The sequence below is a fragment of the Oncorhynchus nerka genome, linkage group LG13 (genome assembly GCF_034236695.1).
Source record: "Oncorhynchus nerka isolate Pitt River linkage group LG13, Oner_Uvic_2.0, whole genome shotgun sequence".
In the NCBI taxonomy this organism is placed as follows: Eukaryota; Metazoa; Chordata; class Actinopteri; order Salmoniformes; family Salmonidae; genus Oncorhynchus; species Oncorhynchus nerka.
The window spans coordinates 34,417,683-34,436,057 of record NC_088408.1 but is presented as its reverse complement, the minus strand read 5'-3'; the positions used below and the strand labels follow the sequence as shown (position 1 = coordinate 34,436,057).

Below are 18,375 nucleotides of genomic sequence, written 5' to 3'. Positions count from 1 at the left end.
AACGTGGCCCAGCATCTCCACAGCATTCCCCAAGCCAGAACAACAAGGCAGCTCAGGGGGTATCCAGTCAGTCCAGTCAACATCTCCCCACACATTATCTACCCCAGGAAGGGCCCAGTGATAAGAGCGCTCACTGACTTTGAACAGGTTACACTCCTACTACAATGTTAGTCAGTGTTTGAATTAATCCCCACTCTACGAAGTCTTTAACCTCTTAAGTCGACCCTCTACTTTTTTGAACATTCTGTTAAAAATCGCGCAACATTTCAGCGCCCTGCTACTCATGCCAGGAATATAGTATATGCATTTGCTTAGTCTGTGTGGATAGAAAACACTCAGACGTTTATAAAACTGGTTAAATCACTGCTGTGGCTTTACCAGAACGGCATTTACATCGAAAAGCACAGGAAAAACTGATCACTGAAAATGGGAAAATATATCCATGCGCTACTTGAACCCATTGATAAAGGTGAACCACAATTAATTGACTGAGGTTGCAGTAGCTACAGCTTCCACACGGTGTCTAGAGTCTTGTCATTTCCCTTCGAGTTTTTTCTTGGTCAAACACATGCAGGGCACCGTATTTCCTTAGGTCTAGGACCGGATATTTTCGTTGAGTTTCTAGCCGGACATTTTTCCAGACGGACAGCTAATGATCTTTACATCGCCTCCTGATGAATTTTATCGCTTATTAACGTTTACTAATACCTAAAGTTGCATTACAAACATATTTCAAAGTGTTTTGTGAAAGTTTATCGTCGACTTTTTGAATTTTAAAAAATGACGTTACGTTTTGAAACAATGTTTTTTTCGTTTATCACACAGTCTACATATAACGATATCTAGGCTTTATATGGACCGATTTAATCGAAATAAAGACCCAAATAGTGTTTATGGGACATCTAGGAGTGCCAACAAAGAAGATGGTGAAAGGTAATGAATGTTTTCTATTTTATTGTGCGGTTTGTGTAACGCCGAAATGCTAATTATTTTGTTTACGTCCCCTGTGGGTCTTTTGGGGTGTTACATGCTATCAGATAATAGCTTCTCATGCTTTCGCCGAAAAGCATTTAAAAAATCTGACTTGTTGCCTGGATTCACAACGAGTGTAGCTTTAATTCGATACCCTGCATGTGTATTTTAATGAACTTTTGAGTTTTAACTAATACTATTAGCATTTAGCGTAGCGCATTTGCATTTCCAGAGCTCTAGTTGGGACGCAAGCGTCCCGAGTAGAAGCAAGAGGTTAACTATTTACACTACGTTTATAAGAGCTGCCTACAACTGCGGTTGTAGTCCATTCAAACATGGAGCCATCTTAAGGGTTGTTACAAAGGGATCTGAAAAGTAGCAGGTCAGGTGACATACGGTCATTCATCTTGTTTTGTTGCCGTGTCATTTTAGTCCCGAAGCTGCCTCACAGTAAGTATGTCAAAGCAAAGCTTCTAATCGTTATGACTTGACCGCCTCTAACCATATGGGGGGGGGGGGAAGCTTCAAGTGGCTAACTCTCCAATCACCTCAAGAGATCAGAACCATGCTAGGAGGGAGAGATGAATCGACAGGGTCTCTGACATCATACCTCATTATATCCTTGCAGTCACGGTCTTAATCCAGGAAACAGGGCCAGTGGAATGGATGACTAAACCCTATGGTTAGAGAGGGGGGAAATGGATGACTAAACCCTATGGTTAGAGGGGGGGGGGTGAGTAAAGCCCTCCCCCCCAGGCCACAGGTTAGAGGGCATAAGGGGGAGGTGAAAGAGAGGTTAATGATTGAGTTCAGGACAGCCGACAAGCTTGGATGGTTGGGAGCCATCTCCTACTCTTTCAGTCTCTCCTACTCTTGCTCTCTACTCTCCTTCCCTTCTTTTCTCTGGTCCCCCTTTCACCCTGATGCGCTATCCCTGGTGAGGCTGCTCTCTCTCTCTTGGGGCAGTACCTTATAAAGTCAGCCCAGTTGGTTTGAGGTGCACTGATCTCTCTCTCTCTCTCTCTCTCTCTCTCTGCAGTACAGTACAATGGGGATTGGGAGATAAGCTTTGGAGGGGGGGGTGAACTCTGAAACTGACTCAGGATTATGACAGTGTTCCTGTATAAAAATGTAAAAATAAAATCATGCACTTAGTGAGTCTCAGGAGGCTTATTTTGACTTCAACAACAGAAGACTTAAATACAGAAGTTGGGCATAATAGACCATATTTAATTAATGGGTCCAAAATAACTTTTTGTTGTCATTTCCAAAGTTCAGCACATAGAACTAGCTTGTCTTTCTAGTCCAGTGCATTTACACCAAGTGATAAAGCTCATTTTACACACATCTTTAAATCTAAGAAGGCAGGCCAACCCTGCTATTCTGGTATTTGAAGAGCCCTCCTCCCACGTCAGACTGATCTGAGAACAGTAATTATTGCTGAGCTAAAGCAGGGCTTTTAACTACCCAGCGAGTTGGCAGCCACATTCTCCAGACAGACAGAGAGGGGTGTAATACAGTGCCATCGGAAACTAGTCAGACCCCTTTACTTTTTCCATTGTTACTTTACAGCCTTATTCTAGAATATAATTTTTTTAAACCCCCCATTCTCCAACTACACACAATACCCAATAATGACAAAACAAAAAAGGTTTTAAAAAATGTATTTACATTAGTATTCAGACCCTTTGCTATGAGACTAGAAATTGAGCTTGGGTGCATCCTGTTTCCATTGATCATCCTTGAGATGTTTCTACAACTTGGAGTCCACCTGTGGTAAATTCAACTGATTGGACATGACTTGGAAAGGCACACAAACCTGTCTATATAAGGTCCCACAGTTGACAGTGTAAGGTAGTGCAAAAACCAAGCCATGAGGTGGAAGGAATTGTCCGTAGAGCTCCGAGACAGGATTGTGTCGAGGAACAGATCTGGGGAATTGTACCAACAAATTTCTGTAGCATTGAAGGTTCCCAATAACACTGTGGTCATCATTCTTAAATGGAAGAAGTTTGGAACTAACAACACTATTCTGTTGCACTCCACCAATCAGGCCTTTATGGTAGATTGGACAGACAGAATCCACTCCTCAGTAAAAAAGGTACATGACAGCCCGCTTGGAGTTTGCCAGAAGGCACCTGAAAAACATGAGAAACAAGATTCTCTGGTCTGATGAAACCAAGATTGAACTCTTTGGCCTGAATGCCAAGCGTCACTTCTGGAGGAAACCTGGCAACATCCCTACGGTGAAGCATGGTGGTGTCAGCATCATACTGTGAGGATATTTTTCAGTGGCAGGATCTGGGAGACTACTCAGGATCGAGGGGGAAATGAATGAATCAAAGTACAGGGAGATTCTTATTGAAAACCTGCTCCAGAGCACTCAGGGCCTCAGGGGGTAAAGGCTGGAAAGTAACAAAACGTGGAAGTCATCAAAACCTTAATACTTTCTGAATGTACTGTACATGGGCACTATCAGGCAGTTGGTCTGACAGACACAGTCCTGAATAGATGTCGACCGTTTGATTTTTCAACACCAATACCGATTAAATCGGCCGATTTTATATATATTTATTTGTAATAATGACAATTACAATACTGAATAAACAATGAACCATTTTATTTTAACTTAACATAATACATTGATAAAATCAATTTAGTCTCAAATAAATAATGAAACATGTTCAATTTGGTTTAAATAATGCAAAAACAAAAGTTGGAGAAGAAAGTAAAAGTCCAATATGTGCCATGTAAAAAAGCGAACGTTTCAGTTCCTTGCTCAGAACATGAGAACATATGAAAGCTGGTGGTTCCTTTAAACATGAGTCTTCAATATTCCCAGGTAAGACGTTTTAGGTTGTAGTTATTATAGGACTATTTCTCTCTATACCATTTGTATTACATTTTCCTTTGACTTTTGGATGTCCTAATGGGTACTTTAGTATTGCCAGCCTAATCTCAGGAGTTGATAGGCTTGAAGTCAAACAGTGCAATGCTTGAAGCACAGCGAAGAGCTGCTGGCAAAATGCACAAAAGTGCTGTTTGAATGAATGCTTACGAGCCGAGCCTGCTGCTGCCTACCACCGCTCAGTCAGACTGCGCTATCAAATCAGACTTAATAATAATAATATAATAACACACAGAAATATGAGCCTTAGGTCATTAATATGGTCGAATCCGGAAACTATCATCTCGAAAACAAGACGTTTATTCTTTCAGTGAAATACGGAACCGTTCCATATTTTATCTAACGGGTGGCATCCATAAGTCTAAATATTGCTGTTACATGCACAACCTTCAATGTTGTCATAATTACGTAAAATACTGGCAAATTAGTTCGCATTGAGCCAGGCGGCCCAAACTGTTGCATATACCCGGACTCTGCGTGCAATGAAAGCAAGAGAAGTGACACAATTCCCCTCGTTTAATATTGCCTGCTAACATGAATTTATTTTAACTAAATATGCAGGTTTAAAAAAAATATACTTCTGTGTATTGATGTTAAGAAAGGCATTGATGTTTATGGTTAGGTACACATTGGTGCAACGACAGTGCTTTATTCGCAAATGCGCTTGTTAAATCACCCGTTTGGCGAAGTAGGCTATGATTCAATGATAAATTAACAGTCAGCTCATCGATTATATGCAACGCAGGACAAGCTAGATAAACTAGTAATATCAACCATGTGTAGTTAACTAGTAATTATGTTAAGATTGTTTTTTTATAAGATACGTTTAATGCTAACTAGCACCCCAATGCTAGCTAACAACTCAATAACTGCAGGGTCAGTCAGGGAAAGTCTGAAACGAAAGGAGATAACACACTAGACACCATACGACAACATGTCACCGTGCGTCTGAGAACAGCGTCGCACAACCCACTACGAAGTCTGACAAAAGGTTGCGGTAATGTCACTCGACGGATTCTGTCACATAGCCCAGCTTGCCAAATTCTGAGGTGCTGCCGAAAACCCGAAGCAAAACGGTGACAGTGAAACCGTTCCATGGCCTCCGTTTGACAGAACCACAATCAGGAGATGAAGATTAGATTGCTAAAAAGGCAGTTCAAGTCCATTTGGAACCTTACAATCTAATAAACAGAAACTGATCTATTAGAGCTTCCAGGCAGGGGACACAGACACACTGGGGACAAAAACACACTGCTATCAGTCCAGGTCTGGGGGGGGGGGAAAGTAGGCTACAACCAACCCTCAATGGAGATAATGTAGCAACACAGGGGTCATGAACTCGGAGTAGCTCTTATCAGTCTGAGAACAGCAGACCCTGCAACACCTTCCCTAGACTGACCGTACATCCCCCTCCACTATCAGCTCTATAGACAACCAGTTAGGAACACAAACCAGGTGTCCTGAATACCTTCCCCCTCAACTCACACAGGGACCAGGCAAAGATAAGATGTAATGGTGGACTGATAGGCTTGTCAGGTCTTCTCGAAAAGGTCCTCTCGGCCTTGTTCCCACAGTCAATAGGGTCTCGTTTTGGACGTGCCTAGTGGATTTACAGCCTCAGCCAGACAGGAGTGTCTTACTAAATAACTCCTCTGGGAGGCTAGTGGTGGTTAGAGACACTAGAACTGGTCGTAACCACAGCAGCTGCGGTGGTGGTTGTGAAAGCCAAGAGGGGAGAGCTGAAAGCCACAAGTAACACCACCCGGCCAGTCAGTCCCCCTCCCAGTCCATGTTAAGACTCCAGGTTACACTGTATGCCTCCTTAACCTTCGACCTTCACTCCCACTTTCCTGTAACACCGTGAAGTCTGAAGGGGACCTACTTTCGCCGGAGTTAAGAGCAGGTCGTCACCATTAAGGCGAGAATAGCACATCACTCAAAAGACGGGCTGAAATGCCATTAGGCCCTCTGCAGTGCTTAGTTAAACAAAGAATCTCTCCCTCTCCGGTAATAAAAGACAGATTCCCAGCTGCAGCCTGCGCTGGACCACCGCCCCTGAAGGGCCGTGGAGAAAACACACGGCAGGGCAAGAGGCCAGAACACAGCCACATCCTCCTCTCCAGAGAGAGAGTGAATGAAGAAAGAGAGCGACTGCGAGAACAGCCTTTATTACGGATTCCATCTCTAGATCGGGGCGTGGTGCCATATTGAGTAAACATCCAGATACAAATCAAGCTTGGCTGATAAAAAAAACCCTGGTATGCATTTTAAAATGAGCTCCATGGCCTATTTCTAAGAATACAGTGTCCATGTGTACCGGGTGGGGCCAGCTGCGATATGCACACCTGCACTGACACTACCCCCTTAGCTATACAGTTAGAGGCCCACTGAGCTAGACTGACTGACATGTTCCAACAGCAAAAATACCAATAATTTTACTACCAAGAGGAATTCAAACTACTACAGTATTCCCATCATAAAGCATGGAGACAAGTATGAAGCCTAAACTCACAAAACCAGGCTTTTTGTTTTATTTGAATTTAATATGGAGGAAAGACTAAATGTGAGATTAACTTTAATGCTTTCACCTCAAAGTCAATGTTGTTGACAGCTCTGCTGTATGAATTCTACAGCTAAAAAGCACATGTTCTCTTGAGGTTTTGAGAGAACTCCGTTGGGCATTAGACAACACTGCAGCTTTTGAGGTCAGTAAAAACCAGAGCTTTGCAGCAGCTTGAGGATATGGCTCTCTGGCAGGTAAGGCGTCAAGTCTCAGACCTCCACCACAAGGGAGTCCCAGGAGCGAAGCTCTGTCCTGGGACAAGACTCAGAGGAGACCTGGGTCTGGAGGTCTGCTGGCCCCATCAACCAAACTTGGCAGGTGCCACCAATGTCAGTCACCCCTTCAGAGGGAAAGGTTCATTAAGATAGGAGACTTGGAGCTGGAGGTATTTTAAATAGTGCTTTGTGGCTGATGACAGCCCATCTGATAAGAGGGCCTTTCACAGGTGCCTGTTCAATATGGATTCCAGCAGCATTCTGTCATCTCCCCAGGACTCTGGGTTATTCATCTGACCTGCCTTATTAAACACGCTGTGAGGCATTACCACCTTATTGGAACAGCTCAGCCAGGAGCGGGCAAATTAGGATTCCCCTTTCTAAGTAAATATTTTTAGACTTAAGACCTGAAGGGGGATTTCAGAGGAACTGGAGGGGGAAATGACATCACACTACTTGCAGTTAATGTTTGTGGGCTTCTTCACATTCTCCTCTCTCGAAACTAATGCCACACCCAGACAACACCTACCAGTCTATTAATACACACTTAAATCATAGTGCTTTAATAGCCTTCATTACACTGGAACGAATCCCCTCCTACACACCCACTTAACATGAGGCAATGGTCTTCATTTCCAATTTCTCATCTCTTATGGATGTGGTGTGTCGTAAACTGCTGCTCTCCTTCCCCGCTATGGAGAGTATCTATGCCCCTCCTTTATACATACAGCATTAGGGCTGGGAATTCACAATAAGATATTACCACTAAACCCAAGTGCTGATACGATATGTATCGTGATTCTCACGATTCTATATGTATTGCGACTCAATACTGCGATGTAATTGCGATTTGATGTTCTAAACATACTGCTCACCGCCTGCTGCAGAGCGACGAGAGAGCATGAGAAAAAGAGTTTTGAAACAAGTGCTGAAAACAGGTCGGCTCACTATTTAAGAAGACAGAGAAGAAGCTAAAGGAAGGAAACACCAGAGTTTTGGCGCAGGTACAGCTGACTAGCGCTACAAATCCATACTTAGGAGTCAAATGTCGAAGTAATACAGGGGTCAGGTTAGCGTTCAGAAATCTGCATTTTCAAGACGCAGAACAATAAAATATAAAACATTTGACTTGTGTTTTATATTGAAAGTCAGTGTGTTTTGCTTCAATAGAGCGATCAGGGGCGTTGCAACTGTAGCTTTCCTTCACACAATACATTAGTGCAGTGATCACCAACCTCGGAGGCAAGGTCACTTTCGCAGTCAAAAAGCAAGCAGAGATCTAGCGCTCAGATTTGGTTTTGAACCTAATAAAAACAGTTCTGAAGGAATTAGGTTAGTGCAGTAGACCTAATACATTTTGCCCGTCTTGACAATATTGTTCTTCTCCGACGATATTTTATTTCAATTTTGAGAACAAAATAGATCAGTTGGTGTAGCACTTGCAAGGCACAGCTGAGCAAAAATCAAAAAATGATTTTGAAATCATTTGCTTTTTTAAAATTTTATTTTAGTGGACTGATAGTACCTGCATCTGATGGTCATGGTGCTTTCAAGGCAACTAGGAACTCTTGGAGAAAAAAAAAATGGAGTGATCAGTGTGTGATCTTCAAGTCGGGAATTCCCACTTTGGATTTGGATGACCATTCAAAATGATGCTATTTGCTGTATTCTTTGACAGTCCTCTCTCTGGTCATGGTTTTAAAAGTTCTGAAATGTAGGCTAGTAGCCTACCAAACGTCGCTGTGGCCGGGGTCATGGAAGCGGTAGACACGGTGATTTGAGCTATCAGATAGGCCAGTACTGAAGGCGCACTCGATTTAGCCACAGGATCCTGGTCCGCTGGGTAGGCAGAGTGTCTTTTCAGTCAAATTAAACGGTTGAAAATGAGAACACTTTGCCTACCCGGTGTGCAGAGCTTCTGAATCAAGTGCACCTAGAACCTATTTTTTATTTTTTAAAGGAGCGCAAGCCTTTAACGTTGGCTTTTCTACAGAAATGTTTGGTGATCGACTAGGAATGCCTTGGAGATCGACCGATTGGTGACCATTGTATTAGTAGAACACATTCGACACAAAATAGCTTCATTTTCATCAGATGACTACCGAAGTGCAATGCTATTTGGCTAACAGCCACACGTAAGTAAATGAGCTTACAATGAAAAGGCATGGTCTTTTTTTCAAAAACTAAGTATGGCCATCATGTTTCTGTGTATTATAGAAAAGTACACAGGAAAACCTACTGTTTGGCTTGAAGTTAAATCTTACATTTTAGCAGAGAGAAGTGTACACATCAGGTGGAACGCTGTCTGCTGATATAATGCATGTTTGTGAATGAGGGAATTGTAATGGCTTCCACTAAATAGCACATCCACAAAGTCAAAATTGTCGGGTGCAGAGCAGCAATTACAATAAGAAGCATTTTAGATATATACTTTTACAATACACAGCTAAATATTTTAGGATATTTTTTGTTTCTGGCGTGAATAACGCAGAATTCTGTAATATCAGCCAAAAATAATATTGCGACATGTAACTGTATAGAGTTATCCCCACATTACTATTAAGCAGCAGTATCCTTGTTAGTGCTGGACAGGAACATAGGTCCCCAGGAAACAGACTGAAGAACACTGCTCTATAGCAAATCTCTGACTCTCCAGATGAGTGCATCTCCTGTGTCCCAGGTGTGCCCAGTCTGTTCCGTTTGGAGCATTGTGGGAGGGGGATGGAGTGAGGACCTGGGGCATGACATAAATCCCCTGACGCCAGGCAACACTGCAAATCAATCGTGGAAAACACTTAACAGCATTGATAAACAGCCAGATCAAGGTTATGCGATAGCCCAACTGTGGACGCATTGTTATGGGGGGGTCCAGTATTTACTGTCCCCCAAGGGGGCTGGGTAATTTACTTCCTGGTTGTGAGGTCTTATCATCAGGCCCAGTGGCCTTGTGTAAAGTGTCCACTGTGTACAGAGACGGCAGTAAATCGCAGGGGGAGATGGGCCCGTCTGCCGCTTCAATAACACAGACCGTTTAGGGAGGGATACTGCCTCTTAAAATGGCCCCGTCCTGGCTGAGGAGACAGCAGAACGGCATTCCCTCTGTGGTACACAGAAACAGGGCTCCTCTCTGAAGGCACCACTGACTAAGCAGAGTTGGGTGGGTGCAAACCCCAGACGTAAGAGCGGTGAAAGGCACTCCCACACACGGAGTGCTTGCAAAAAGCCATTGATTAGGTTTGGATGAATGGGGAAAGGGTTCTGAGCCTGGCAGGTCACATGGTTGGCTGTTGTGGCTGAGCGGGTATGTGGGTTATCCTATCCCTGGGAGCTCAAAACAGGCCCTGCTCATGAACCATTATGGCACGGGTTGAAGAAAATAAAAACAGGTGTGGCTTCTTTTTTTTGTTTCTCCTCCCTTGATAAATAGTGTTGTATCTGCCAAAAGAAGTTCCTGACTCTCCTAAACGGAGCCCAGTGAGAATAGCAGGCGAGTTCCAGGACAGGACTCAAGGTTGTTCCTCATAGGCTCGTTATTCAGTCTTCTTCGACGGCTCGCACACTGACGGGCTAGCGCACACAAACTCCCGTTTGACCAGAGTGAAACAAGGTGCTTCATTTTTATTTGAATAAAACTGTAGTTCTGCACTGCAGTCCCATGGTTCATTATAGATGGAGGCTTCCACTTGTGTAACTCAATGTCTTACTGTTGCCCCCCCCCACACTAGTATTACAAGAATGATCATGTGACAGAGGGAGTAGAGCTCTCTTTTAGAAGTCGGTATTGGTCTGGCTGCGTAAGTAACAGGGGTTGTTGTGTGCTTCTGAGGTCCCATCACATGGGATGGGGTTGACGACACACAGCCCTGTAATTTTAACAATAACTGCATTTCTGTACTACTGTCTATGGCCAAAAATAAATAAATAAATGTTCCATTGGAAATCAATAGATGTTTAAAGCTGGATAATGGCTTTATGTAAACCCTCGCTGTGAAATATTGGGTGGTTGTGCAACACGGCACTGTATGATTACAATGTATAGATTTTCTCACACGCAGGCTGCATGTCAGAGTGCTTTCCGCAGTGTGTGTGTGTGTGTGTGACGTTAGTGTGCATGTTCTAAAGGTCCTCCTGTGTGTGGAGATGAGAAATGTGACACACAATGAAAAACAAGATGTTTTATGTCACATACACCAGATAGGTGCAGTGAAATGTGTTGTTTTACAGGGGCATACACTGAATTATGCAACAGAGCACCATCCACTTGGAGAGGTGACTTTGGTACAATGGAAAAAATGTAAGAATGTGCTGACGAACATTATCCAATTATCAGAGTGGGAGAATGCAATTCTCTACAAAATTCACCTGAACCTCGCACTATGAAGTCAGAGGCCAGTCAGTCCTTAGAGAGTCAGGCCAATTTAGGACACCTATGCAGGCTTCTGTGTCCATAGCAACCACAGCCAGGTGTAGTGTAACCATAAAGGCATGCCCAGTCCAGTCAATTCCCAGCCCTACCAAATACTATCAACTCCCTCAAAGCGCGAGCCAGACCGCCTGCCTCATTTGGAACACATTTTCTGTCAGATGACTATGTTAGTGTGTGTGTGTGTGTGCCGGGAGTCTCCACAGCCACCCACCACCACCACCACCAAACACGTGGGCCTGAAGGGAGACGTCTGGGAGCTGAACACATCCTTTCAGACTGGACTCCCCCCCCCCCCAGGTTCCTCATAACCACACACCACAGTGGCCAGCTAGATCACACATCTGGGCCCAACCTGCGTCAGGGAGTGGCAGAGGTCAGTCACTCAACGCCACCAGGCCTCTCCCCTCTTGTCCTGGCCTCCGTGTTCCGATCCTGGCACACAACACAGCCCCAGACTACTGCTAACTAGGGGTGTTCCAGTTCCACTGTTCAGAATTGGCCCGGCAATTCAACTAGGGGGAAAGAAAACGTGTGTGCGAAGGAGGAAGTCTCTCTTGAAGGCATTTTTCTGACAGTTAAGTCAACAAACATGAGGGTGGAGCTGTGTTTAGGGAAGCCTCGGCCACAGCGGTCATCCTTCAGGCAGCCATTGTCTGCTTGGCAACAGTATTATTATTATTATTGCAGTCGACCAGGCCCGGTCAGTCTGTGGTGTTCCCCTGCTTGAGGCCTACAGGGGTGTGGGTTGGAGAGGTGGGACAAGGTGAAAGTGCTCCGGTAGTAGACTCCAAGAGAGGCCCCCCCCTCAGCCTGCCAAATCGTCCTCCTTGTCCAGCCCAGCCCCACCACACAGGCAGCAGCAAGGTGGGGTCAGGTCGAGCGCTGAAATTATTAAAAAGGAGAGGAGAGGGTACGCCAGGGACCCATATGAGAAGCAGATGTTCCCAGTCTACATTTTTGGAGTTTCAGGGCGAGGCTGCTTCAGGCAGAATATTCCCACACACACACAATTATCAACCAACCAAACATTGTGAAATGGACATTTAAAAGCCTGTAAGTTATTATATCCAAACTACTTCTCACTGAAAGATATTTAGACTTAGATTAGGGTTCACCAAATGTTTACAAAACAATCCTGAGTGACTTGTCTGCAGGATGCTACAGTGCTATTCATCCCAACCTCCCCCTCGTTCCTCCCAAACCTCAGTCTGTGATCTAACAGGCCTTTACCAGCCAGAGGGACAGGAGGGCTAGTTTGGTCACCCAGGGGCCACAAGGGATAGAGGATATGGGGGGGGGGCAGACCCTTATTCCAGCTTTATCTCCAACCCAGCTCGCTGTCCGCACAAGGCACAAACACAACCTCCCCCACCGTTCCCCTCTCTGACCACCCCCTTAACCCCTCCCCTCCCCCTCCCACAGGATGGCTGTGCTTTTCTTCCCTGTCCAAAGCAAACAGAGGGCCAACTTAGCAGACCCCCCTCTCAGCTCAACCCCCCCTCCAACAGTGTGCTAGAGTGAAGACTTTCCTGTGTCAGCGATTAGGCCCAGGCTAGTAGCAACAGAGGCCATGCTCAGGTTTTTCCCACATACAAAAATAGAGATGCTCACTAACCTGGGTCGGCCAGACAGACATGACAAAGAGCACAACGCTGGGCTAAGCACTTGTGTAAGTATAATATGTGATGACACTCCACATACATTTACATTTAAGTCATTTAGCAGACGCTCTTAAACACCTACTCCCCCCTTCATCTTCTGAGCCGGGCTCCACAAGACGGCTGGAGTTTCTGCCGCTTCCAGAATGTAACATGCTTTTGTTGACTGATCAAAACTACAATATCTTGCTATAAAAAAAATTGAAAACTCTACTGGGATATGATGCCACCCACCATCATTAACATACTTGAATAGATGCCTTTGACAAGAGTTGGCTTGATCAGAGTAGGTCAGAGATGAGTCGCCGGCACTGCCAAAGGCAGCATCAAAGAGTCTGAGCAGGACATACAGTACCATAAGGCATACAAAAAGGGGTTAGGATGATGTCATAGTTCCAGGAAGCTCTGAGATACACAGGCATGCAGCATTCCTAATCCAAGGGAAACAACCTGAGAATAGATCATTATTCAGGAGGAAACTCAAAGCCAATCAGGAAGACAACCAGCTGAACATTAACTCATTGCTCGTCATACTGAGAAAGAAATTAAATAAATGTATGTATGCGTACAAGTACAACAACAAGGTTAATGTATAGGCTACATTGTGCACAGTACCATGGCCATACAACTGGGATATCTAGTTTATCAGTGAAGCACCACTTGGACATTAGGAAGTGAACAGCACGTGCATTAGGCTGCCTCTGCCAGGAAGGCGCTCTCCCAGCAGGTTGAAAATGAGAAGAGGAAGTCCTGCCGTCTCTAAAATCGCTCTCTCCTCCCGCCTTCTGTTCCTCATCATAGGAGAAAATGGAGGTTTAATGCGTCTTCACCTTTCACAGTTCTAGGGATTTGTGTGTGCTTTCAAAGCTAGAAGGTTGGTCTCTAATGTGACCATCACTCAAACTAAACGGGAGGGCAGCCACGTAATCATCTGGATAATGTGTGGACTGGACCGGAGTATTAGGCTACACCTAGCCCTGAAGATTGTGCTAATCTGTTTATGTTACAATATTCTCCAGAAGTATTAAGGAGAATCCTGTACAAGGGATATGCATGTTTTCACTCAACAAGGCGATGATCACCAGACACCATTGAAGGGAGCAGCTAGGCAGGAGTCACCTACTGTAGGAGGTCTAAGTTCATGCCAGGGTCATTCTAAAAGCTTAATTGGCAGCGGCAGCAGCTCCCATGCTACTCTAGCATCGGACTGTTGTTCATAAACATGCATGAGAGACATTCCACACACCAAAACACCACCACGGCCACTGACAGGCTGTACTAAACAAAAAGACACCATTCTGGGAATATGAAAGACGACCACAAACTATTTGGCAGACAGAAACATGAAGACATTTTGTTCAAATGGAAGGAGACATTCCCTGTAACTAAAGAACAAGGGGCGGCTGAGGTAGGTTTCAATTACCCTTAGCTAAGCAGACTCAACGCAACACGATCAGATGATGATGTTTTTTCACATGAGAAAAGTCCTGCAACAATAAGCCTGATATCAGACACCGGGCCTGCAAATGTACATTTCCTCCAGTCAGAAGAGAATGGAAGAAAATACCAGGTTGTGGGGCAGATCTCTATTGATTGTAAATACCAAAACAGACAAGTCATCAGCCCAAAATGATCTGATCGTGTGAGGTCACAAAGGCCTACAGGCTTGAGTCTGGCTCTGAGTGACTGAAGGAACAACCATATCAGGGGACTAGATGGGCTGTGTGGTCGAGTGAGGAAAGGGCAGAGGCGGACTGGAACGACCGCCGGGCCTCTGAGGATTAATGGGACTGACAAGCCAAGGCCAGGCCTCTCCTACAGCAGAGACCACCACCACCTCTCTGCTGAGCCCACTAATCAGGGCACTTGTGTACGTGTGAGAGAGAGATCCACATATGATACCAGGTGTTTTCAATGTGCCCTGGAAGGGGGGGAGTCACCATCCCCACATCCTGTGACCAATTAGCCAAAGAGCACCATTTGAGAATTATATCCATGAAAATGTGTTCTCATTTTTGTTAATCAGCTGATTTATATCACCCAACATAATATAGCAGCAGGCAGTGTAGTTGATAGATTAGGATGTGTAATAGCCAGTGTGGAGATGAGACATAAGGGCCATAATTCCATTTGAAGCCAGTAAGTGACAAGATGTGGTTGTGATCTTTGGCCCAATTCTTAATGAACTGGGTGGGAGCCATTACTCTGACAGAACTTTCTCAGCTACACACACACACACACACCCCCTTGAGCCATGACATGTAAAACATTTACGGCTCCATTCTCCCAGTAGCAGAGAGTTGAACAGATTTGTTCATGGAGGAGGAGACAAGACACAGTAGTACACACACACACACACACACTGTAGGATGAACGACACGTGTTAGTCCAAACCTCAGCATCCCCTCAAGTCAAAAGCCAATAGCTCCAATAGCTCAGCAAATACCAGCCTAGTCATCTTGTGAACTATTCAACAACACCGGCAGTGGTAATCAAATATTACAATGCATGTCTCCAACTTTAAGTGGATAATAAATTTGGCCCAATGAAGAGGAGCCAAGTGTTGGCCAGTATGAGCAGCAACAAACAAAGTCACAGAGGGAATTACTGAGCCAAATGCACAGTCAGGATGTGCTAATCCCAGGCAGCCCACTCCAAGGTCCCCACAGATTACCACTGTCTGGATTATAAAAATCACAAATTACAGCTGTTGGGAACTGTAAATCACCTCCTCTATTCTGTGTACGGTGTAATTACAGTACACAGCGAACGCCCACACAAGGATGCTTGTGTGTGCACATATTTAAATGCAGGGAAAGAATCTCCATGGAGATTGTAAACCTGAAATGACATAGTGTAAAGTGGGTGTGTGACAAATCTAATAACACGTCGTCTTTGATCAATTTAATCTCAAGACTATGAAGCAAGACAGGCTCCATCTGCTGAAGTTGTGCTCTTTTATCTAGGGTGATAGATCCGTTTCCCTAAAACCACATACCAGTCAGCCCATGTGGAATGGATGGTCTACTAAAGTACTGGGAGCCACTCAGTAATGCAAACACACTAATGGCAGATGTAACAAAGAGGTCCATTTCCTCTGTGCTACATTTTTTATGTAGCCTACTTTACTCTGCATGGCGTGAAGACAACATTTTGTGGACAAACTATTTTCTATACAATCTGCAGCATATGCCAGCTGGGGAGTGTGTGTGGACCGTGTGTATTTATCTTGTTGACACATTCTCCTTTTCCAATTACAAACAACCCTGAGAATAACGATATCCAATACACTCAAAAGTGAAGCATATCATAGGGCTTTGTATGAAACAATCCTTCACACAACCTCCGATGTATCAGTTAATATGAAAGCTTGTAGTGAATTGACACAGTAGAGATGAATGTATAATACGCCGTTGGTATCGACTTTGTCCACTTTGCTGATAGGGCACAACGCAAGAAGTCCTGTGTTGTGCTCATCACTAGTATGGTGTTGCCATGGCAATAGTGAGTCAAGTGGCAAGTCACATGCTGGAGAGGAGACCTGCAGGACCAGAAGCTCTCCACCGTCATACATGATGACCCGGAACAATAACAAACACGGCCACATGACGTCACAGCCTTTTGCTGGTGGATGACGAAAGTAGATATGTTAACATGGGATTTCACAGCAGCATGGTTAAAAACAAACTAGGACTAAACATCAAAGGATCAGACGGTCAGTTAGGTTATACGTAATGTTGCTCTGATCACTGACTCAGTCCTCTTTCCATTCAAAATATAACAAAAAACAAGCTGTGCTTTATTTCGGTTGGCAGCAGTGCCACACAAAAGAGGATAGCGCTTCATTTCTGGTTAACTCCACCCAGAGTGATGACATACCTAGCTTTAACCCAGGTGGCCCCGTTTAAACAATCACACTTCGCAGGATCACAGTGGTCACACATTGCAAGTCCGAGGAGGGATGTGATAGGGCCTAAACAGTGCACCCGTTCCACTGACACCAACAATCAAATCACTGGCTTCCACAGGGAAGAACGGAAACACTGACGGCAACAAAGCTGGTTACTCACGGACAGACTCAACCTTCTGACACGACGCAGTGATGCACGAGGTGTTGATTTGGGCCTGTCAAAAGTTTCCATCCACCCTCTCTCAAGCCCCGCAGCTAATGAGGATCAATACTAAATCGGAGAAGAAAATGCTGCTTGGATTGTTTTAACATTCAAGCCCTTAAGACTGCTGGTATTTTGTCCATACTCCAAAGGAGACAGACTTGGTCAGCAGTTACAACCAGTTGAATCTTATAGCATTTATCAAGAGTAAGGAGAACAAACATGGTTTTTCCCCTGCTATCCACAAGCCACCAGTATGTCTGAAAAGCAGCAGTTTCATACAAACTACAAACAAACCCAATTTGCTCATTTCTATATATGATTGTGTGGTAATGTAATGAGAGGAAGTGAATTCCACAGGACATAGTCAGGGGGAGGAAGAAAAGAAACACTGGCCAACCTGCTTTAAAATAACCAGCCATGGGGTCATGCTATAAAACGATGTCATTAACAATACCAAAAAAAATCACACATAGCTAAAAATGACAACATTTTGAGAAGGCCTCCATTATGGTAATGAAAACTGACAACATCCCTGACATTTTGTTGGCAAGCTCATAAGCAATAAACCAATTTCAAAATTGTCTGAAAATTGCCATGCATTATGGTTGAACTTGTGGGTGTGGGGAGCAATGGCTAGAGGGGGGGGGGGTGTATGTTACATGTGAGACATGTTAATCCAACCAACACTAAATACATTTTGCTCAAGCAAATGCAAAAATAATGCACCTAGAAATAAGAGGGGGCATACTGACCCAGGACTGCAGGATTCCCAGAACACCGCAGCAAGTTAGTTACGTCAGCCATAGGCCTGAAGCGGTCCTGCTGTCCAAAGCTAATTAATCGGATGAGAGGGGTCCCCCGTTACCCCCAATGCTTTGACTTGCAACTCAGAGGTGGGGGTGGCTGGCTTCTACCTGCGCGCGTAAAAACACTTGACTACGGGTGGCAAACAGCACACACACAGTCCACCAAATCTTAGCTAGACCTAAAACCCCATCAGACAAAAACCACGTGCACGTTGGATGCAGAAATATCTGCATGAGACCAAAGTTTAATTTTAGTAGTTTGATTAGAACAGAGATTGGTAGCAAACCATAATCGATGGTCAGTATTTAGACCATTTTAAAACGGATTTAGCCTAGCTAACCATCTGGTTATATCGAGAGATGCAGTAGTAGTAGGATAAGCCATAATCATTATTTTACTTTGCCCACTACAGTACTAGTATTGCATAAACACTAGACATTATCTTAGTAAACACGTATTTCGTATATAGTAGAAAATAGTGTTTATTGGACCTACCAAACGACCTGGTGGCATACAAAATGGCTTGATCGTCATCTCAACCATTGATAACGTTAGCTGATATCTAAGCTAGCTAGCCAGCGAATCGCATTTGCTCTATCTAGGTTTCTGTGGTTTTAGTTTGATGCCGGCTAATGATAGCCCTCATCACGGTGGTGAAATACAGAAGGCTTGGACGGAAATATAGCGATATGACGGGGTTGGTATCTAAGT

The 18,375-nt window shown here is 44.3% G+C and overlaps 1 protein-coding gene across 13 annotated transcripts in view; it reads right to left on the bottom strand.

Moving 5' to 3' along the window:
* LOC115139431 (afadin) overlaps positions 1-18,375 on the bottom strand; it is a 147,534-nt gene that overhangs the window by 128,193 nt on the left and 966 nt on the right. The gene's annotated exons all lie outside the window — the stretch shown is intronic.